General features: G+C 34.0%; 1 long non-coding RNA gene across 6 annotated transcripts in view; it reads left to right on the plus strand.

Moving 5' to 3' along the window:
- The window catches only part of LOC110259772 (uncharacterized), an 835,641-nt gene that overhangs the window by 324,014 nt on the left and 486,629 nt on the right, over window positions 1-24,998 (plus strand). The window contains exon 5 of one of the 6 annotated variants that reach the window (XR_014838467.1): window positions 533-3,061. The exons of the other annotated variants lie outside the window; for them this stretch is intronic. This is a non-coding gene — a long non-coding RNA (uncharacterized LOC110259772). Of the gene's footprint in view, window positions 1-532; window positions 3,062-24,998 lie in introns of those variants that run through there. 6 annotated transcript variants of the gene reach the window in all.

A 24,998-nucleotide genomic window follows, 5' to 3' on the forward strand; every position in this document is an offset into this window, starting at 1 on the left:
CTAAAAAAAAAAAAAAAGTGACCCAGTGGGGTATTTCTGATAATTGATAGATGTCTGCTTTGCACAGATCCTTTGAAAAATGTAAGTTTCTCATATATGTTATGAATAAATGTGTTCCCATAGAGCTAACTATACATTAGATACTATATTTCACTATATATTATCTAATATATTAAATATTAAGTTGTAGTTATTCAAGCTATGTAAAAAGCTACTGTTTATGGTTTTATTTATTTATTTATCTGTAATACTGCCAAAGTCTATATTCATAAAAAGAATGTAAAATCACACAAAGCAATGAAAATTTTAAAAGCATATACTCTAATTATATTTTTAATGATTAAGTTTTAGATATTTTTCTTATGGATCCTTGGAATTTTCTGAATGTAGATTTAAATTTAGGCCTGCTCTAATAATTATGACAAGAATGCCTAAGAAATATTCTAAAATAGAAGTTCCTGTCATGGCTCAGTGGTTAATGAATCTGACTAGGATCCATGAGGTTGCAGGTTTGATCCCTGGCCTCGCTCAGTGGGTTAAGGGTCTGGCATTGCTGTGAGCTGTGGTGTAGACTGGTGGCTACAGCTCTGATTAGACCCCTAGCCTGGGAACCTCCAAATGCCATGGGAGCGGCCCTAGAAAAGGCAAAAAAAAAGCCAAAAAAAAAAAAGAAATATTCTAAAATCGAGATCTAGAATATGTGACATGACTATGTATCTATCATATGTTATGTCATTATTTTAAATCTATCTCTGATATGTTGTTGGTTATAAATGCATATGATAGTTAAGGAATGTATTACAAAATAATAAGTATGTTCTTAGGTAGAAAAGAGGCTGAAAATCTTCCTGTCTCTGCTCAAAGATGGCATGAACTCCATCTTCAGGCTTGATCTATTAATTATTGATGCCTAACATACATAGTCTTTGGAAATGATAACTTCTTAAAACTTTAGCTCCTTGACCCCTCTGCTTTAATACCACACTTTTCAGATATTATAGTAAGAGTGAAAATACAATACAAAATTACCCAACATGTTAAACTGCAATTCCCAAAAATGTCCTATGGAATTATACGTGTAATAATAAATACACCTTTGAAAACCTATAACTTATATAAATACTGGATAAATACAAAATACTATTAAATGATGTCGCTATACAAAATTTCCCTAATATTTGCAGCAAATCAGTGATTGAATTTACAAATGTGGTTACCTATATTAGCCGGGATTCTCCAGAGCAATAGAATAAACAAATTGAGTGTGTGTGTGTATTTTTTCATATATATGTGAAAATATATATATTCATACATAGAGAGATGGAGAGAGAGACACACTTATTATAAGGAATTGATCCACGTAATTGCAGTGCCTGGCAAGTTTGAAATTTGTAGGAAGTCCAGCAGGCTAGAAATTCCAGCAGCAGCTGTTGCAGTCTTGAGTCTGAAGACAGTTTGAATGCAGAATTCCTTCCTCTTTAGAGAACCTCAATCTCTTTTCTTATCAGATGAGGCCCACCTGCACTGTGGAAGGTAAACTGCTTTATTCAAAGTCTGCTGATTTAAATGTTAATCACACCTAATGAATAACTTTGCAGCTACACTAAGAGACTGATATTTAACCAAACAAATGGGCACCATAGATTAGCCAAGTTGACACATAAATTAACAATCACACTACCTCAGTCAGGACAATTCTCCTTGTCCTCCTAAAACTAACACCAAAGCAACAAGGAAACCTATCATCTCAAATTTCAGGGGAATTAGGATGCAGCTATAATAAGCCGTTCCCATGTACATGTGAAAGCTGCCAAAAGAAGGTTAGATGGTCAGAAGTCATGAAGCAAGAAATCAAGATAAGAAGGCCAGAAGGTTATCTGACAGCATTAACAGCCAGTGAGAGGCTTATTCAGAAATGCAAAAGCTACATCTCTTAAACAGAAGAGAACATGACCTCTGGAATAAGCTTGATGAAAAGAAACAGAAGACCTGGCATGTTGTGGGAGTATACTAAGACCGACAAAGAAGCCACATTTGTTGGGAGTGGTCTGTCTCTATGGCAGCAGGAGGAGACTTTTAATTTGCGAAGTCTGGAGTGCTGCCTAGGATCTTCTCACACCCTACTACCATATGAACAATCTACAAATAGCTGGTTTAGGAAAATCCAACTTATTCAGTGTTATGTACTAAAAAAGGATACAGCACAGAATTAATATATAAATACTGTAAAAATGTAGTAAGGATCACAAAATTAACTGAAAGATTAAAAATACTCAGATTCTTTCATCTTCCACTCCATATACCCCAGGGCTCTCTCTCCATCTCACTCAAGCAAAAACTAAACTTTAAAAAGATTACAAGAAACTGTGTGATCATACACTCCATTACCTCTAACTTTTCAACCTCTCTATCCCTTGGCCTTCTTTCTTTTCCAAGAACATTCCAGGCATACTCATCCCTCAAAGACTTTGGTCTTGCTCTTTCATCTCCCTAGCATATTCTTCCCTAGATTGCAATGTGGCTCACTCTCTCAGCTCCTTCAAGTTTTAATTAGCTATCGCCTCCCAAGAGTAATCCTCACAGGTGACATTGTTTAAAACACATCAACATTCCTTATTCCTCTTCTCTGGGTTGTATTTTCCTGCATAACACAATTTATAATTTGATATATTTAAATATTTTCCCCAAATTTTTATTGCATTCTGTTTTATTTACTGCTATATCTTCAGTGCCTGCTACAGTGTAGCAATTAAAAATATATTTGTTAAGTGATGAATGGTTGAATGAGTGAGTGCACAGTCTTCAGAAAATGTTTCCATAGAACAGAAAAAGACCATGGACAAGCATATCACTAAAAATTAAGAAAGTCGAATTAAACCATCAGCCTATGAAAGAAATTCATAAAGGACTAATTTCAGGTGGCAAAGATAGGGGAACAATAGGAAAAGATGCAACAAGAACTTGTGGATGACAGGAATGAGTAAGAAAAAAAGAAACATCACACATAGAAAAATGAAATTTGAAAAAGCACCAAAATAGATACCTCAGAAAATCCAATAAACAACATATGAAATAGAAATAAGTGAAGCAAGCAAAAAGCAATAGAACTTAACTATTTATACAGATTAGATTAAATAAAATACATATCCATGCAGTGAAGTCACCCAGTAATAAAAGAGAAAAAACTATACTTACAATAGAGAGGAAATAAGTCAGATATAATGCTTAACTACTATATGATTTCATTTATATGAAACTCTAGAAAAGATGAAACTCTGGTAATAATAACATAGATCAGAAATTGCCTGGGGCTAGAGATGGGGGCAGAATTGACTGCAAACAACACAACATAAGTTTGTGGGGTTATGGAGGTGTTCTAAAATGTGACTCAATGCCATTGTACAACTGTATATATTTGCCAAAACTCTGAGAAGTCTGTACTTACACTAAAAATTATACCTCAGTGTGTTCTTTTTTTAATTAACTTTATTTATTTATTTATTATTTTCATTTTAGGGGCACACCTACGGCATATGAAAGTTCCCAGGCTAGGGGTTGAATCAGAACTACAGCTGTCAGCCTAAACCACAGCCACAGCAATGCCAGATCCAAGCCACTTTTGCAGCCTACACTAGAGCTTACAGCAAAGCCAGATCCTTAACCCACTGAGCAAGGCCAGGGATCAGACCTGCATCCTCATGAATATTAGTTAGGTTCATTTCTGTTGAGCCACAATGCAAACTCCTTTTTGTTTTTATCTTTGTTTACAGATTAGAGAAAACATAATTGATTTAGAAAAGAGTTAAAGAACATTTAATCCCCACATATTTGAAATTCTCTAAGAGAAAAATTGAAATAACATATAAATACATAAAATCAAGAAAACTTTTCTGAAGGAAATTTATTTTTATCTATTAATTTATAAAATAAACAGTATAATTTTCTATATATCAAACATTTTAAACATTTTAAAATGTTGACTGAATCTCATAATAACTCTCAAGACAAATCCTATTAGTTTCCCTATTATACAGATGAGGAGACTAAAATGCTGTTAATTATATCAAATCTCAGCTAATAGGTGGCAATACCCTGTCTATTTATGTATTAAAAGAGCACATTATATGCCAAATCAAACTAAGTAGGCTGCTTACCAGCTACTTACAAGTTAATAAAGTTACTAGACTTTAACTGTAAAGCAACCAAGGGAAAATAACCAGATATTTATAAGGGAAGTAAATAAGGCTGATTTCAGATTTCTGCCTAGGAACACTTAATGCCAGAAGACAGTGGAAAACTTAAAAGATAATAAAAAAGATAATAAAAAATGAAAAAGAAAGCTGATTTACAAATTTTATAGTAACTGCAGCTGTCTTAAAGATATAAAATTACAAATGAAGAAACTCAGAAAATATTGTTCACATGGATTCATCATACAACTACAAAATTTAGCAAACAAAATAACAGGGAAATGTAGACTAAAATTTTGGGTGGCATATTAATCAGGGTTCCCCAGAGAAACAGAAGCAATAAAATGTAGGCTTTATTATAAGGAATTGACTCACATGATTTTGGAGGCTGGCAAGTCCAAAATATGTAAGGTGGGTCAGTAGACTGGAGACCCAGGAGAGCCAATATTCCAGTTCAAGTCCTAAATCAATCTGCTGTAGACAGTCTGAAAGCAGTCTGCTGGAGAACTCTCTCTTCCCTAAGGGAGATCTGTCTGTCCCTGTTTTGTTTTGTTTTGTTTGTTTGTTTGTTTGCCATTTCTTGGGCTGCTCCCATGACATGTGGAGGTTCCCAGGCCAGAGGTTGAATTGGAGCTATAGCCGCTGGCCTACACCACAGCCACAGCAACGTGGGATCCGCGCTACGTCTGCGACCTACACCGCAGCTCACGGCAACACCAGATCCTTAACCCACTGAGCAAGGCAAGGGATTAAACCCGCAACCTCATGGTTTCTAGTCGGATTCAGTAACCACTGAGCCATGACGGGAACTCCATCTGTCCTTTTGTTTTATTCAGACCTTCACTTGATTGAATTATTGAATAAGACCCACCCACATTATGGGAAACATTCTAATTTACTAATAGTCTACCCATTTAAATAGTAATCTCATCTAACACTGTCACAAAACTATCCAAAATAATGTTTGACAATGTACCTGGGCAGTCCATGCCCAGCCAAGTTGATACGTAAATTAACCATGATGGGTCATAGAAACTATATTCTGTGATTAAAAGGGCAATAAATTAGAAATTAACAAAACAAGTAAATGTAGGTATCTATAAATCTAGTCACAGAAAAAAAACCTCTCAGCTCAAATGAAGTGCCAATCAAAATTGTAAAACTTCTAAAAAGCAAAGATAATAAGAAAATACCCTGTGTTCAAATATATGGAGTATAGATAAGTACTGTTCAGAGAAAAATGCACAGCCCTAAATACGTTTATCAGTTAGAAAGACAGAATGGATTAAGTAACATTAGAACAGTTAAAAGAATATAAATAAATTGAAAGCAAGCATAAGGAAAGCATTAACGAAAAATTAATAAAAAAAGAATAAAAACAAAATTAGAATTTAATGAAATAAAAATCAAAATTCAAAACTACTTCTTCAAAGAAAAAATAAACAATAAAACATGAAAGTCACTAGTTAATCAAGATCAATTGTAAGAAAGCATATAATAGGAAGTCAAATGATGAAATATCGAAAAAGTCACGAAGTATAAGAAATTGGATGACTGATAAGTGCTGTGCTAATATTATAAAATAAATTTGAAATCTGAAGAACAGGATATTTTTTCTAAGAAAAATAATTTGTCAAAATTGCTGTTGAAAACCAGAAAACCAGAAAAGGTTAATTTCCATAAAACAATTGAGAGAAAATAATCAAAGATTAATCCTCCTAGAATCAAAGGATTTCACAGGAGAATTCCAACAAATATTGAACAATCAGGCTACTGAAATGCTAGTATACTGCTTCAGGCATAAAAAAGAAAGCAAGCTTATAAAATGAGAATGACATTGATACTAAAATCCTGTTAAGATTTTACTTTAAAAACAAACTAGAGAGAATTCTAATTTACAAATATTGGTGTAAAATCCTAAATAAAATACTAAAAACGAAAAATGCAATAAAATTAAAGATAATTTTACCATGACTAAGTTTTAGTACACAAATATAATGATGATTCAACATTAGGAAATCTATTAATATAAGCAATATAAATCACCACCACAGATTAAAAAAAAGCATTTGAAATAATTTAGCAACCACATTTGATAAACATTTAGTTGAGTTATATGGAAAGTCATTTTTGTAGGTAAAAAAGGAATCAAAAACTATCCAATCTAATAACACCAAATGAAATAAAAGTCAATAGAGTCATGGTGAAAATATATCTATCTCAGCTCACAAGTCAATTAATTTAAATAGAGGAAGAAATCAAAAGTAAAACATTTTGGAAGGAGGATGTAAAATTTTTACTATTTGCTGAGATATATTTGTTTGTCTGTAGAACCCAAGAGAGTAAACAAGAAAATTCTTACAAAAAATTAATTAAGCTAGAGAGATATTAAATTGTCATTCAGAAACCAAGAGCGTTCATATATGCAAATAACCAATCAGAAAATATAATTCTAGGGAAAAAAATCTATTTATAATATCAAGGTTAAATAGAAAAGAATAACAATAACAAATATGAAAACTATCTCTTTGAAGATAACTTTTAAAGCAGCATCAAAGGAGAAGACATAGACATAAACTATGTAACATACTATGTCATTGGATAGGATGCTCAAAATCAAGAAGATTTTAATTATCCCTAAGTTACTCTATAAATTTGATACAACCTAAATGAAAAAGGTAAGTTTTAATTAGTCAAATACTTAATCATAATCGCAAATAATGTATAATGTTCAAATAGAAAAAATAAACAGAAATATTTTGAGCAAAACTCCAAAAAATAAGGAAGACAATATGGAAGACCAAACTTATAATTTATTTATGATATATTTATAAAACTTCAATATTAAACAGTGACTTATTGGCTCTTAAACAGATCAATGGCTTAGAATAGAGTATCCAGAAGTTTATATAAATATATATAAACACTTGAAAGATGATAAAGTTAGCATATCAAATTGGTGAGGAAAAGATAAACTATTCAATAAATGGCTTTGGAATAACTGGAGAAAAGTAAACTAAATCCATACCCCATGTCAGACGCCAAGATGAATTCCAAACAAAGCAAGTATTTAAATAATACATATATATACCAGAAGAAAACTGGTAGAATTATCTCATAAAAACTGGAGAAAAAAAATTTCTGACTAGCTGTAAATTGAAATTGAAAAGTCATTAAAGAAATAATGGATAGATTTAACTATACAAATGTAAATAACTTATATGTGGCCAAAAACTATATATAAATATAGTCAAAGGGGAAAAAAAAATGAAGAAACAATATTTGCAAAATCAGGTCAAAAATTTCTCAACTCTAATATATAGTTTCCTAAATATTAATATTAGAGAATATTATAAGAAATACTAATAAGAGAAAGAAAAATAACAATAGATCTTTGGTGAAAAGATACAAGCATACAGTTCACAGGAAAGAAAATGTTCTTTTACTTATTTTTTTAAATTAAAATATTTTTATGGAAGTATAGTTGGCTTCCAATATTATATTATTTTCAGGTGTACAACAAACACAGTGATTTCTTCTTTTTACAGATTATCAACATACAAAGTTATATTATTGACTATATCCCCTATATTGTACAGTATATCCCTGTAATTTATTTTCATCTCCTTCACCTATTTCAGCTATCTTTGCCCCACTGGCAACCACTGTTCTGTTCTCTGTATATATGAGCCTGCTTCTCTTTTGTTATATTTGATGGTTTTGTTTTTTGGATATAAGTGAAAACATACATTATTTGTCTTTCTCTCTGACTTACTTCACTTAGCATACTACTCTACAGATCCATCTATGTTCTTGCAGATGGCAATGGTTCATTGCTTTTTATGACTAAGTAATATTTCATTTTGTATATATACCACATCTTCTCAATCCATTTATCTGTCTGTGGACATTTAGGTTGGAAAGCACTGTTATTATCACACTCTGTTATATAGAAGAGGAACTTGAGGCTTATATAGGTTAATTAATGTGCACAAGTCTGTAGGGCATGGCCATGACAGAACTGTGGTGTGGAGTTAAGCTATCTACTTTAAAAACCTGAATTTTAAAATGCTGTATAATGCTATGTGTCTATTAAAGAGAAATATTTTTGAAAATGTTCTTTTAAACATGAAAAGCAAAGCATAAAGTCAACAAGAATAAAATAAATAGACATTAGTGACAGAGAAATGCCACTTATATTAATCTATCAATTTGGAAAAAAAAATACACAGTTTTATTTTGCACTGTTAGTGAGCCTATATAGAAGCCAGTCTCATACATTTCCAGAGTGAGTATACATTCATAACTTTTATGATGATCAATTTAATAATATCCATTAAAATTGCAACTGCATATTATTTTGACCTAGTTAATTTTACTTCTGTAAATTTTCCATGGATATACTTAAATAATATAAGTACTATGCTATTAATTGCCTAAAAATTTTTAAAAAGCAAACATTTTATGTTGCATTTATGTAATGCAATACTATGCTCCTGAAAAAATTAGAAAGCAAAGTGTGGATATAGACAGATTTATTTTTAAGTATCAAGGTCTAGATGGCCTGTATAGAATACTACATTCTTGTGAAAGTGAAAAATGGTAATACATATTCCTGTTTACCTGTACATACATAAATAATCTGCTAATATTCACTCTCTGTGGGACAGAAGTGAGACTTGGGTGGAAAGAAAATAGGGGTAGTTAAAGACATTTTTCTCATAATTTATAACATATTAATATATTTTTGACCATGTAAAATTTTTATCTACTGAAATAATTAAACTTTAAAAAATACATTATAAATTTTAATGCTTAATATTATGTGAATATCCCTGAAACTTAGCTTCCTCTTAAAACTATGTAATAGATTTAGAGTTATGTTTTTATTCTATTTTTACATATTCAGGCAACAGTTCCAATTCTGTGTTTATTTATGCATTGTTCTCATCTAGTTTAAATCATAGATATCTCATATTACACAGCTGCCCAAATGTTTTATACTTAGCATGGTGCATGCAAGTTGAGTTCATATCAATTAGGATTTTTTTCTAAATGTTTTAAAGCACTTAATTTAAAAAACCTTTAATAAAAGCAAATTTTTAAGTGAAAAATATACTATTTAAGTCTGTGAATGTACAATCCTCTCACCCTTTTCCCCCTCCCTACCAAAAAAAAAAAAAGCAAAGAAAAACACATAATATAGGGAATTCACTGAAAAATATGCTCCAGCAAAGCTCCTTCTCTTCTTGCCACTTCCACCATCACCATACACACCCATTGGGAAATTGTTCTGCAGGGTACAATGATCCAATTTGTACTTAGATTCGTTGCCTTTCCAGACAGGGGAACAAAATAGAAATGTCAACAAGCTGTCCATAAATATGGGTTGACACCTACATGTTCGATATGTAAAGAATATTTATAGTTTTGACACCCTGTTGAAATTAGGATTAGATGTAGCATTGATGTCAACAATCACTAAACTAAGCAGCATATTTCAGCTGCAATGGTGGCTAACCATTACATGCTGAAATGGCCTTGTGGAAAGGCCCTGAGACTCCATGGAGAAGGAAAGAGGCACAGCTGGGCCCAAACTTCCACTTGTCCCCACCAAGGTACCAGCTGTCCTGAATCCTGTAGGCTAGACCAACCATCAGCTAAATACCACCAAGTGACCGAGGATAGCATAATGTGGGGCAGAAGAATTACCTAACCTAATCAGGTCCTACCCAAGTTTCTGACCCCCAAAATTTGGAGGTATAATAAAATCTTTTATTTTAAGACACAAAGTTTGTGGGTATTTTGTTACATAGCATATCCTAATTGATATGAACTCAACTTGCATGCACCATGCTAAGTATAAAACATTTGGGCATATTTTGTAACTGGAATAATAATTGTAGGAAAATTCATTAACTGAATTGAAGATATATTTGATATATTTTTAAATGAAAAAAGTTTAAATTATTCTGACTTTTCATTTTCAAACAAGCAAAAAAACCCTTTCCTAACAAAGTGTTATTTAAGTAAGATAGATTTTCATCTCCCTATGAGTGTTTTGTAGCTGTTCAGCCTCCACACAATTAGGCTACTATGTCTCACATCAATTAAATGTGTATTTTCATAATTCAAAGAAAACTATATTTGAAAATTGAGAAATTATTTCCCCAGTGTTTGACTGGTTATTCATATCATGACTATATCAAAGAGTCACAATGAGTATATTTTATTAAATACCAATAATAATGATAGTAATTTTTCAGTTAGTCTAGTTCCTTTTCATTTTTCGGCCTATAAATCCAATATTCAGTCTTACTGAACATTCGGCAAGCCCCTGGCGGCCTGACAAGGACCGTTTAATAACTTCTGCTTGCTAAGAACAGCAATGCTGACATGGACCTTCTAGAAAAGGCCTGTTTAATATTAGCTTTCCGTCTCTGTCCAGTGGTGTGACCAAGACTCTGAGCTACATTGCTTTAGGCCTGCTGGCAAGAGAAAACCTGTTTAATTACCTGCCCCAGCTGTACTTACTAAGTGGAATGATTATTAAATCTGTCTCTCTATTTCACAGTTTCAGTATACAATTCAAATCTATGCCAAAAGAAATGGAACACATAGATTCTTTAGGGGTAGTCAGGACAAAAATCCTCCTCATGACAGGTGTCTTGAGTATTGTTGCCTAGGGCTCAGCCAACCCTCTGTTCTCTAACATGAAATTGGAAGGTTCTTAGATGCTCTGCCAACTTTATAACTGAATGTAACCTCTCATCATTTATCTACATTATTGTCCAGTTCATGTTCAAAGGAAGATAATAATTCTTGGTCTTTTCCTTATTCTTTACCTGCCGAAGGATAATTTGAGTCCTTTATTCTGAAGCCCAAAGACATAATAAAACCACAATCTTGTGTTGATCCAATTTGCAAATTCTTTCCATCTGTTTCTCAGAGTTCATTGCTATCCTACTATTAATGCCAGGGATGACATTTATCCTCAGAAAACTTATCCTAAGTGAACTGCGACCATTACAATTCCTGCTATATCATAAAAAGTCATGCACTCTTTGATTCTACTCATATCCATGTTGATAACTCTGTAGCATTAAATAGCATCTTCACACTCTTTAGAGGTAAAAACCAAAATTTGTTAAGTACCATCTTTCACTTAAGCTTTTCTAAAAACATTCCTTCATTCATAAAAACCCTTTGTTGTCTAATTTCATAACTTCTCTTTCTTTAGTAATACTCATCCATTTTATAAATCACTGCCTAAATTAAATCTTTTTCTTGCTTATAGACTTTAGTATTTGCTATATTCTGCAACTGAAAAATAAACTAGCTTTTACCTTTACTCCACTTTATCAGTGACTATGTATCTCAACCTAAGTGCCAGTTTAAATAATACATTTAATCTCTTACAGCATTTAGTATTTAATATTTGTTTTGTTTTGCAATTTTGTTAGGAATTTTGAATCAAGAAGTTAGTTAATGCCATAGTATGGTGATTCTTAGGTTAAACGAACACAATAAGCCATGAGAACTGGCTTGAGGAGTGCTGTATTTCCTTCCAGTCATGTATACTAGTCAGAATTTGATGTGACAGTGTCAAATATAATTCTAAATGGTAAAGATAGAGAATACATTGATAAGCATTTGTGGGGTTAATAAGGGGAAAACTGCACCCTTTTCTCACATCAGTAAACCACGGTGTTTTCTATACAAATAATGCTTTGCCATTTGGGATATTTATGAAAACTGCATGGTCAGCCATGTCTTCCTGAGTAAGCCATAAACGTTATATCAATATTGAAAAAAATATAATAAGTACATCTTTAGACTCTTTACCAAGAGGTTTATACCAGTAATTTTGCCCAGTTTATGAAATGCCACAGAGCCTTCCTATAATCTTTGGGATCCAAACCATGGAACATGAGGAATAATGTGATGGAGGAAAAACACTGGATTTAAAGTTCATTCTGAGTTAGATTCTTAAGTCTGTGACTCCTTTTTTATGTTATCTGATACTTATTTAATTCTTATTTTTTTCTTAACTAACTTCCTTTTCCTTTTTGTCTAAGTCTTTGTGATAATTAAAAATGCCTTGATCCCCTACTCATAGACTATTCACTTTTGTCTGTCAGCCTGTCAACATCTTTGTTTTTCAGGGTTTTTTGGTGTGCTTTTTTAATTGAGGTATAACATTATATTAGTATCAGTGTAATATATATATATTAGTTTCAGTGTGTACACACACACACACACACACACACATATATACAGTAAATCCAGTAAGCATCCATTACTACACATAGTTACAAATATTTTTTCTTGTAATAAGAATTTTTAAAATCTACTCTCTCCTCAGGACTTATTTATTTTATAATGGAAATTTGTACCTTTTCATTTCATTCTTCTTGATATCAGTTTTTCATCAGCAAAATAAAGGGCTTGTTCTAGAATATCATTTGAAAGTTCTCTTCCAAGTTTAAAATTCAAAAAGCCATTATGTTTGTTGTATTATTGGGTAGTTATGAGGCATTAAATTACTGAATTCTTTTAATATATGCAAGTTTAGCACAGAGCCTGTAATGGAGCAAGTTATTACCAAGTGAGTGCTCTAGATATTTTACTATGGCCAAACTTAGCCAGTCTTGTGCTACATAACTTCACACCAAGACAGGTTAGTATTACCTTAGGGTTCACTGTAATTCACTAGTTGCCATCAATATTTGGTTCTCCTTTCCCTCTGGGCATACTGAAGATTGCATGTATCAGGCTTCTATGTAAGTTGTAAGTTGGATGGGGATGTGTTGTTATTTCTGACCAAAGAAATATAAACAAAAGAAAGGTGTGTCACCTTGTGGCTGAGCTGAGACGTGTCTTTGTACACTTCTCCAGGCTGCCCACACCCCACGCCTTCCCTCTGCTAGGACTCTACTCAGCAGCTAGCAGCCACAAATGGTGTCACCAAGGGCAGCCTGAATCCCTGAGTGCTTGTGTGGAGCAGAAATCCTTCACAATCTATACAGGCTGTGAGCAAGAAATAAACTTACTGTTAAGTCACTGAAAGTTTTGGTGGTTTTTACTGTAGCATAACAGCCTACACTGAGTAGCATGCTGCATGCCACTAAAATGAATTTACACACATTCTGCTGGGTATAGTCAGCCTTTCCTTTTTCATTGCCACTCAGATATTCCCGTCAAGCTCATCATTAAGCCACAGACCAATTTAGTTACCAATCAATATATTTACTTCCTAAATCTCTTTCACATATGTCCCTTGCTCTCCATTTCTACCATTACTTCCCTGGTCCAGGCCTTCACCTGTTCTCACCAAATCATTGCTCTAGCCTCCTGACTAGGTCTCTCTGCCTACAGACTACCCCCACTCAGATCTCTTTACCTTTGATTAAATGTAAAATGCAATTTTGCCTATCAGTCTCCTTTTAAAAATATTTCAAATATCAAGAGTCAAAGCCCAGCAGTGTGACAAACAAGTCTCCATAACCTGACTGTTAATCCCTCCATGCCCTACCTTTCTTTGCCTGGAATGCTGGTGTTTAGTAAATACTGAGTTGCCTGTGGTTCTGAGGTACACCATGCTGATTCACACCTCGCTGACATCCCTTATGCTCTTCTATTTATCTAGAATGACCTCCCATTCATTCTTTAAAATTTGGTTGTAACATCATTCTTGAAATCCCAGGATTTCTATGTTGTATGCCACTATGTTGCTACACTTACTCTGTGTATACTTCTAAGCCTGTTGTTATCCTATTATAATAAAACTCTTGGTGTCTTTTCTGCCTACTAGATCCAGAGCACCTACAGGCAAGACTATGCATGTCATGTGTCTTTCTCACGCATGCCTCCTCAATGCCTGCTAGTGTTCTGTAAATGTTGGTGGAATATTCCTAGCTCTGAGGATCACTGGTCTTAATGCCTAAAGAACAGTCGGGCATGCTATTCTCTCTGATTCAGCCTTTCTATGCCCCCTTCTGCCATCACTCTGCCTCTTCACACAGCCATCTTACTGATTGGACCACTGTTTCAGATTTTCATGAAACAGAGGTCATGCTGTAGACCAACCTCTCTGGACATGGCCTAGCCCTAGCCTGCTCTGGGCATTTTCTCTTTTCAGAACTGAACTGTTCTACCTGCACCCTGCTAAAGGGAGGAATATCACCAAGAACAAACTAATCACCTGTGATTCCTGATTTCATGTATCAAACATCACTCCTTTTCCTAGAACCTTTCTACCCTACTCTGTCTGCTGTATTCAACTTTTCATAACTAGCCTAACCCAAGTCAGACAGAAAGGACCATAGTTCTGGCTTCTGCTTTTCAAAAAAACTGACTCTCCTGCAACAGAAACTATCATTTTGAGCATCTGCCTTTGTTCCTTCACTTTATAGGTCAGAGCTCAATTCTAAAGATCTTCACCACCACCACCCCCTATTTTTTTTCTTTTCTGGAGGGAGGAGCGCTTAAAGAAAAAAAAATGGCAGTTCGTATTGAAGTTGTAGTAGTTGACATAGTGATGTGATCCATAATAGAAGGAAAGTAGTTTGAAGAAAAAAAATACCAGTGCTTCGAGAAGTTGAAATCAGCTACAATAGTACCTGCATTGTACCTTTTCACATTAGTCTTCTTGATCTGAACAATGTCAATTTTTTTAGTTACTTCAGCTTAAAAATTTTTACAAACAGGAAATAGGAATTTTACAATTAATACATTTTATAATCAAAATACATGTATAATTAATTTTATAATTATGTTTCATGTCACAGAAATTACTTCAGTCACCATCTGCTTACTATTGCCTCTCCTCAGAAAGGTTTGTCATATTCCCAGGGATCACTGAGTAGTGTTGTTGATCATTTTTTAAAGTTCATGCTTTGGGGCTTACCTGGAACAATATAAGAAGCTAACCCATTCCTCATTTGCACTTTATCAGCATCAATTCCAAAAAGAGGATGCTCAAATGAACCTCACCAGTTCAGTATTGGATTATAAAAGCAGATTCAGAACCCCTAAGAAGAAGGGACCTGTGGGACTCAAAGGGGATCCACTCTTTGTTGAATGCTTTGTTGTCAACCTCCTGAAACTTAATGCTTTTGAACAAGGGACCCACATTTTCATTGTTCATTGGGTCCCAGAGTTTATGTAGCTGATCCTGGCTGAAGCAAAAGCAGTAGTCATGAGTTTCTCATGGGACCTTTCATTAAAGTGCTAAATATCCTATAGCATATGAATTTGGGTGTACCTGTGGAAGGTGAGAGTTAATTCTTCCTTAAGCTTTCCAAAACTCCTAGGAAGTGTGTGTGTGTGTGTGTGTGTGTGTGTGTGTGTGTGTGTATTAGACAAGAACAAAAAATAAAACACATGATCCAGAAAATATAGCTGGTCTTATCAATATAATCCTTACCAAATAGGTAGCTTTAAGTGTATTAGGGAGGAAAAAACCCTTTACCCTTCCAGGTTTTTGGCTGAAACCCTGCATGTAATAAACTGTTACGGCAGATACCCAGCAGCCCTGTGCTGCAGCACTTCAGCTCTGGTGACAGCCCCGTGGCTGTAGCGTACCAGCTCCAGCAGCTCTGTGGCTGTAGTGGATCAGCTCTTTTACCCGGCGAGAAACCAAGCGAGCACTCAGAGAGTTGGAGAACTCAGGTTTATTACGCCGACGGGCTCAGAGGAGATCGCTCTCCAGAGTCTGAGCCTGGAAGGAGGGTTTCACAAGGCTTTTATGGGCTACATCTTTTGGGTCCAAGCTTGGCTAGTTGGACTGGAGTGACGTCAGGCAAGGTAGTAGATGCGGAAACAAATTTACAGAAGCAGATGCATGGGGGAGGACTGGTTGGGGCAGTTGGCTAGACTTTGCTTAGTCGTCATGGCTGGGGTCTCTCCTTTCTACATTTTATTGGGACATTTTCTCCTACATAACAATGGGTTAACAGCAAAAAAAGGGACAAAACTTTTATAACATGTAAACCTCCTGTATACATGGAAGATACCCAGGAAAACAGAATAACTCCTGGAAATAACCCAAACCACCACTTGAAATACTATCTCCAGCTGAAGACAAAAAATGTTGGTGTGGGGGGTGGAGATTAGGCGAGGTTATCAGGCAAGGCACAGTAAACAAAGGCATAGTTTTATGCAGATTTAAGTCCAGGCTTTCTCCATTGATAGGGTTTTCTAGAGTTTTAGTCATCTTTCTCTTCCTGCTACAGGAAAGAAGACATTCTTACTAATGGAGATTTTCCTTGTAAATGTGAATATCTATTACAAAAGGATAAATTCTACTGGTTTGCAGAGCTTTTCCTTTGTCTGCTGTTTGTTAAAATAATCAACTTAAAAAAGTCCTTATGCCAAGGAGAAATATTGTGGGGTGGTGGGGGCAGATTTTGTTCCCCTTTATGTGCTATTAACAGAAGATTTGGTTGGTTAAAAAAAAAAAAGTCGTTGCTAAGCTCAAATTCCCTACTGCTTGGAAAACATGTAGATGAAAAAACAATTATCTTGACAACAGTTAATGTGCTCCTCTTCCTTTGTAATCCAAATTGGAAGATGTGTTGTTAAAACTTTAGTTATTATATCAGTAAAATCATATAAAATTAAATTTAAAGCATTTTCTTTATAGTTCATCCAACTGCAATCCAATTAAGAATTATTGCATTGTGAAGAGCTGTACTTTGTTTACAATTAATTCATTGAGCCTTCCTTTTAGTAGTCTTGATCAGAACAATTTCATTTGTTATTCATGCTGATTTACATAAATACTCCACAGTATTTTACTATCAAAGGACACTTAAAATGAAGGACAGCATTTATTTCTCTCCTCTTCTTGCATTTCTTTATTTCAAGTTTTACTTAAAGAGGGTTGTTATGATCAGCAGACGGGAGCTAGTGAAAACATAATTTCAAGTCTTAAATAGTGATCATTTTCAGTCTTTTAAAGACTTTTAGCATTAATTGATTTGTCTCCAGTGTGAACTGAACTGTTATGGCTGAAGAGAAATTCCCTTTAATCTCTCTTATACTCTGAGGATCTAAGCATAATTAATAACTTACTTTTAAAAATGGTACTACTAACCCATTCATTCATTCATATAGTCAGTTACTCAAAAAGGACAAGTTAGATATATGCTATGTGCAAAACAATACCATTAAGCATTGGAGATACAAGATGAAGGAAAAAAAAAAACGACATGATCTGTAACCAAAAATATAAAGTCTAGTGCAAGGGATAGCATTTAATAAGGTAATCGTAAAAACAAAGGCAAATAGCATCTGTGTCAAGTATATGAAAAAGAGTTACCCAGAGTTAGGAAATATATAGAGCAAGTCATACTGGTTTGAAAGCAACATGCGTGAGTGAAGATCTGAAAAGTAAATTGTGTATAAAGAGCAACTGTTATAGCTGAATTGTCTTCTTGGTTCTTGTCTGCATGCAGCGAAGTATTGAAGCAGCAGACACATCAGAAAGGTCAGAAAACATAAGCAAGTTTACTCAAGTGAAAGTACACTCTCAAAGGGAAAGCAGGTACCCTACAAGTAGCAACTGGCCCCACCTTAAATTCACTCTATAACCCCATTCTGTGAACCATAGTGAAGACCTGGTTTTTCCTGCCCAGTCCCACATCACGTGTGTTAGGGCTGAGTGTTGATTGACTTCAAGTATTTGCCTATCTGCATGGGGCATATTCAATCTTCTGGTTGGTCTCTGGCAGGATACCTCATCTGCATGGGGGATGGGTCATGGGGCAGTCTCCTGGAAGGCCCCTTAATTTTGTGCCTGCTTGTGTTCTTATTGTTTAAATACAGGCATCCCATTTTTGGTGATGGTTAATGGCCTGACTCTGGTTCCCTATCCTATCCTACCTAACACAACCACATTTAAGTACATCAGAAAAAAAAACTAAGAAAATGCATTTTTAAAGTCAACATTATCTCCAATTGTAATCAAAACTATAAGATACCTGGAAATATTTCTTTAAAAAACATGTGCAAGAAATTTATTGAGGAAATTTGGAGTTCCCATTGTGGCTTAGCGGTAAGGATCCCAACTAGCATCTGTGAAGATACAGGTTTGATCCCTGGCCTCACTCACTGCATTAATGATCCAGCGTTGCCATGAGTTGTGTGTAGCTCACAGATGCAGCTCAGAACTGGCATTGCTGTGACTGTAGTGTAAGCTGGCAGCTGCAGCTCCAATTCAACCCCTAGTTTGGGATCTTCTATATACCTAGGGTGGGGCCCTAAAAAGCAAAAAAAAAAAAAAAAAGAGAGAGAAAGAAAGAGAGAAAGCAAGCAAGTAAGCTTATTGCAAAAACTAAACAGTGTCTTTAAAGATATAAAACAAAATTTTAAAAATATCTATGCACTAAAAACCCCATATCAAAATTAAATCGTTTTTTACAAATTGATCTCTAAATTCAATGTAATTTTCATCAAAATCCAAATAGAGGTTTTTACTGAATCTGATAATCTAACTCAAAAATGCATATGGAAGAATAAAAGGCCAAGAATAGCAAAAACATTATCGAACAAGTAAACTTGCTCTACCAAATATCAAAACTCATTTTATACAATAAGTTCTAATATATTGAGTATTGATGCAAGAATAAATTTTTAAAAAAATGGAATCAAATATAGAATTCATGATGTAGGACAGATTTGATATTATAAATCAGTAGAGGAGAAGTATCAACTACTTAATAGATGATGCTTAGACATTTATTTATGATCATAAAAATGTATCCCTATTTCATGTAATACATGAACATAAATTTTAGGTCTAAATACAACATTAAAGCATAATAATTATGGAAAACTAACATTTGTATAAGTATATATAAGGGAATATTCATGGAACTTTACGATAAGATTTATGGAGAAGAAAAAGGAAAAGCAATCTATAAGTAAAAAACTGCCAATTTCAACTATATTAAAAAAAATTTCAATTCAATAAAAGATATCATAAACTAAGTTAAAAGAAGAGTGACATATAGAGAGAAGTTATTTGAAACACATATAATGACAATATTTTAATATATAGATGTAAATAATTTCTATAAATTAATATGAAAACAAACCCAAAACTTTGGGTAAGCAAGTGAATAGGTAGTTCACAAAAAGAAAGTTAACTAATAAAAATATGCAATCTTATTAATTATCAGGGTAATGGCAATGAAAACATGTAACATGTTGACATGATCAAATTTTGGGATGCAAGTAAAGATATGTGAGTTCCTCTCTGAGTGGAAAGGAATTGGTAAATCTGCATTAGAGAGAAGTTCGACAATTAGAGAGAAATTTGTAAATTAGAGAGAAGTTTGTAAAACTGACAATGTTCAGGCCCTCAGCCTAGTCATTGTATTCATATGTATGTATCCTAGAAAGACTCTAAACTAGGCACAAGTAAAATGTGGGAAAATATTCACTGAACCATTACTTGTAATACAAAAAGAAGATAATGAGAGGATGCATCTCTCTCTCTGTCTCTCTCTCACACACACACACAAACACACACGCACACACACACATTCAAAGATCCCTCACTCTCCTAACTCTTGCTCTTCAAACATAGGAACTGACAGATTCTGGTAAATTTTTGTATAAAAGTTTCTCTGTCTCAGTTCTTACTACTTGCTGTTTGAAATTTCAGAACCAAAGAGATTCAGATAATTTGCTATTATTTGTTCCCTAACTTCTATCCAAACACTTATTATCCAAATTCAGATAAAGATTATAATTTTATAGAGAGGGAACTTCTTGGTGTAAAATCACAGTGAGAATGCGTCAGATTCAAAGTGGTTGATTTGGAGTTAGGAAGGAAGACAATGAAATAATAGCTATACAATTTCCTTTCAATGTTTCTATAATACTTTCAGTGTTTTAAAAAAATTCAGAAACAAATTTGACAAAATATTTCATATAGTAAATAATGTCTAAACAATAATGTTTGTTCCATTGTTCTATGTATGTTTCCTAACATTTAAAGTAATTCAGAATTTGAAAACTGTAAAGATATCATTAGGAAATAAGGTGTATAAAAAACTTTCCAGATGGAGCAGCATGTGAAAGCACTTGTGACAGATGAGACACAGTACATGAAAGAAAGTTAACAATTCCTGCATTCCAGAGGGACCGAGGCAGGCAGGAATTCCTGCAAGTATCATGTAGGGCTTCCAGGGCCCATTAGGATCTGGTGGCTTCTTTCTAAGAGCAAGAGAGAATGTAATAGAGAATCTCAGGTATATGTGTATGGATGTTAGAGATGGTAATATAATTGACATTTTGAAAGAATTTAATTTTGTTGCAATGTGAGAAATGAATTGGAGTGGAACCAGTGGATGTGGGTGCGCATTTGGAAGGCATTGTAGTTCTCCAGGTGATTAAGAAAAATAGTGAGTAAGAAATATGACAACTTTAGCAGAAAAAAATGAATGTGATAAAGATGTAAAGCTTGATGTACAAATATGCTCATTGGCAGATGGAGATGACTATGCAAAAATGAATAGATCTGATCCATAGAGTTGATGGTTCCTGCATGTAAAATTGGAAATTATTACTAAGAATAGATGATGGAACACATTTTCAGTTCCTTGATCCCAAAGGGAAAAGTAATAATACAGATTAGTTCCTCCTCATAGAGGATTTAAATCAGACAATATAAGTTGATAGTTACCACACTGTTTTTGTTTAGATCTCTATGGGCTCCAAAATAAGTTTTTAAAGTTCTGATTTTTACAGGGATTGGATCTCATCATTCAGATTTAAGTTCAAACAGCACCTTCCTATTAAATCACCACACTGTACACCTTAAGCTTATACAATGATGTATGTCAATTATGTCTTAATAAAACTGGGGAGAAAGTGGACTGAAACAATATACTACTTCCCCTAAGAGATCTTATTTGTTCCCTCCCCAAAACACATCAGCTTTATAGAAGTTATTACTCTATGAAATCATTTCATGTAGTCTCGTTGATGGTCTCTCATAGAGTACAAGTCCATGAGAGCAGGAAAATTATTTTTCAGATGTTTTGCTTCATCACCTAGAGCAATATTGGCACAGACTAGGTACTCAATAATAGTTAAATATATGGGTGAATAATGCCTGAGGCACAAGGGAAAGGAGCACAATGTAGAGAAGATCTTTATTTCTCTATGCCCCCAAATTTTGAGAAAAAAAGAAAACAAAACAGAAAAGAAGGGCTAAGTAGTGTCTTTCAACGTATTTATAGATTCTTTCCTCAAAAGAGCTTGCAGTCATTTTCAGAGATGTCAGCATTATTATCCATTACACATCATGTGTACATTGGCATTCAGTATGGAAATTCCATGGGCCTGTTGTCCGTCTCATAAATTGTGGTGTCATGCTTTACAATTAATAAATATTTACTACCACCATTGTCTACTTCAAATGCTGAGGAGCATATTTAAAGCTCCTTGGGAGACATAAATATTTCATGTTAAGCATTCTATGTGACAAGTACAAAATATAACAACAAAATTCAGCGGGTGGAGCACATTTCACATAATCAATCATGTCCTAAGACAAGTGTTACAAATAAAATGGATGAGTCCAACATTTCTGGGTCAAATATAATTGCCACCATGCACTTACATATTGATAACAGTGAAGTGAACATTGGGTATAAAGTATATTTTAGATAAATGTAATGTATATGAAGATAAATTATTAAATCACCATAATATGTATATTGAGAAGCATGTTTTTAAAAGGCAGACCCAGTCAAAAATAGTATCTTAATAGCAATAAGTATAACCATACCTCCATAAACTCTCTACTGGAAAATAAAAGCTCAAGTTGGCAGATTTCTCAGTGTATTTATCAGAAGGTCTACGCAACAAAAATGAATAACCCAAAATCTCAGTGGTTTAAGACAGCAAAGGTTTATTCCTCATCCATGAAAAGTTTTTTTCAGTTCAGGCTACTTCCTGTGGCATCTATCCACCATGCAGTGACTCAGATATCCAGGAGGCTTTAATACCTTGATTCTGACATCTCAGCTCAGGACATCCACAACCATCACAGGCAAGGAAAAGAAAACACAAGCTAATCACTGAGAGGCTTTTAATTTAATTGCCCTGGTAGTGGCACACATCATTTTAGCATACATTTTATTGGCCAGAACTAATTACATGATCTCACCTAACTGCAAGGTGTTGGAAGGTGTAAATTTTTGTGTGCCTAGAGAAGTGACAACCACACTTAATTTTTTTAACTGTAAAACTCTTCATAATTATCATGATAACACATTACAAATCCTTCACAGATTAAACAAAATAGATTTCTCATCTAAAAAATATATTCTGTATAATCATGGTAAATTATCATTCAAAGAGTTTACAGAATACAGATGGCAAGAAATAGTCCTAACATCTAATTTGATGTATGATAGAATTTAGTTGGCAGATGTGAGAATTACTTTTCAAAAGAACATTTGGTCAGCATCAAATGTAACCAAATAAGCAGGCTTTTACTTTGTGGCACAACTAAATCAATCTTCCAACGGAAAATTTTAACATCACTCATGGAAACCAAAAGGAAATTACCAGTAAGATGTAGAAAAATGATTGGGAAAAAGATCTTTTAACTCAAAGATAGCACTCAAAACTGTCATCTCATTACTTTAAAATACTAAAGGCTAGACATATCTGTTTTCAACATTATTCTCTCTCTCTTTCAAGAGTGGTTATGACAGTGGTTACAACTAAGGGTGACTCAGTGCTCAATGCCATCCAAACTTCCTAAGGAGCCTTATAAAATGTTATCTCAGAACTATCCAACCAGAGCACAAATGAAGGAAGTGTTTATCTATCTCTTGACTCCTATTCTCCATTGATAAAAGTGCTGCACTATGGATTGTTAACTCTCCCACATTTCCAAGCAGGGCATTCTTGAGGATCAAGCAATTTCTGCAGGTTTCCCAGCTATCTTCCTACACTGTGTGTTCAGAGAAGCTGCAGGGCAGGAAGTGAGAGGTGCAAGGGATGCAGATAAGGCAAGGTGCAGTCAGTTTAACTTATATAAAGTTTTGGCACAGAATTAGTGCAGCATGGCTGAAATAGTGGGCAAGGGCAAGAGCTATAAAGCTGGCACATGACCTTTTTAGAGACTCATTACTCTCTAAGGGTTAAGGTGGACAAGATGGAACTGAATTCTTATTATGTAAGTTCTCTACCAATATATTTTTTTCTTCCTCCAAGATTAAACGATTTGAGTCTTCACTGTATCCTATAAATATCCAGACTTGCATAACAATAATCTAATAAGACAATAACTAAAATACTACTTTAGGAAAATAAATGGCAGTTAAAAGAGATGTCTGTAACATATAGTAGTTTTGAACTACTTTCCTAGGCAATGGGAGGTAAGTTAGTAGATAAACTTCCTTCTTCAAAAAATAATATTAATTAAGGCTTGAAAATTGATTTATTATCCCACATAAATATCTAGAGTCTTAAAGCAAACATTAGGGGTTTGGAAGTTCATATAAGGGGAATTCATAGTTAAATTGTTAAATTTTGTTTAACCCTGACTGTCTTTACCCATTTCTCCTACTTCAGCTTTGTCTCTGGCAACCACCAATTTGTTCTCTTCATCTGTAAGTTCAGTTCTGAGTTGCCTTTTATTTTATTTTTTTTTTTAAAGATTCTGCATATAGGAGCGGTCATAAAGTATTTCCTTTTCTCTAACTTATTTCGCTAGCATAATGTTCTCTAGGTCCATCCATGTTGTTGCAAATGGCAAGATTTCCCTATTTATTGGGTGAATAATATCTAGTGTGTGCACATGTGTGAGAGAGAGAGAGACAGAGATCTTCTTTATCCATTCACTCTTTAGTGGACCCAGGTTTTTTCCATATCTACATCACTGTAAATGGTACTGCAATGAACCTGGAGTAGATGTATCTTTTCAAATTAGTGTTTTTGCTTCCTTTGGATAAACAGCCAGAAGTAGAATTGCTGGATCATATGGTAGTTCTATTTTTAATTTTTTGAGAATGTCAAAAGTTCGCAAATAACAGAAAAGCAAAACCAATGAATCATTGAGGTAATAATTAGCAGAAAATTTATTGTGCACTTATCAAAAAGACGGTTTGCAAACCCAAAAGAATTAAACCAAAACATAGAATGAGGCACAGTGGTATATTGTCATAAAAAAGCTTATATAGTGACTGTTGATTCTTCACAGTGACTGGTTATAATATTAGAATTTTCTTTAATGATAGGGAATTGGTTAGTGGTTACCTCATATCAACCTTGGGAAACAGTTTAAGTTTCACTTGTGACTTCTAGAGACATAAGCAAGAAATGACCCAGGTCAAATTAGTCTTGCAAAGTAAGACAAATTAAGTTTTAATTGTATAAACCACTTTTATCTGCTCAGGAAGTTTTAAAAGATGGTGTTCATTTGTTTTTTATTTTAACGGAAACTTTCGGACTGTTCATGGCTATACCAATGTATGTTTCCACTAACGGTACACAAGGATTCCCTTTTCTTTGTCTTCATCAACACTTGTCCTTTCTTGTCTTTTTTGATATTAACCATTTCTATAAGTGTGAAATGATATCTCACTGTGGTTTAGATTTCCATTTCCCTCCTAATTAATGGCATTGAGCATCTGTTCCATGTACCTGTTGGCCAGCTGTAACGCCTTCTTCAGAAAAATGTCTATTCAGCTATTCTATCCATTTGTCAGTCAAATTGTTTGTCTTTTTCCTACTGGGTTGAATAAGTTCTTTATAAATTTTAGATATTAACCCCTT

This window comes from Sus scrofa, chromosome 2 (genome assembly GCF_054392235.1).
Source record: "Sus scrofa isolate SSC_HxYL_T2T_F1_AM1 chromosome 2, Sscrofa_HxYL_maternal_Yorkshire_Landrace_v2.0, whole genome shotgun sequence".
Classification (NCBI taxonomy): domain Eukaryota; kingdom Metazoa; phylum Chordata; class Mammalia; order Artiodactyla; family Suidae; genus Sus; species Sus scrofa.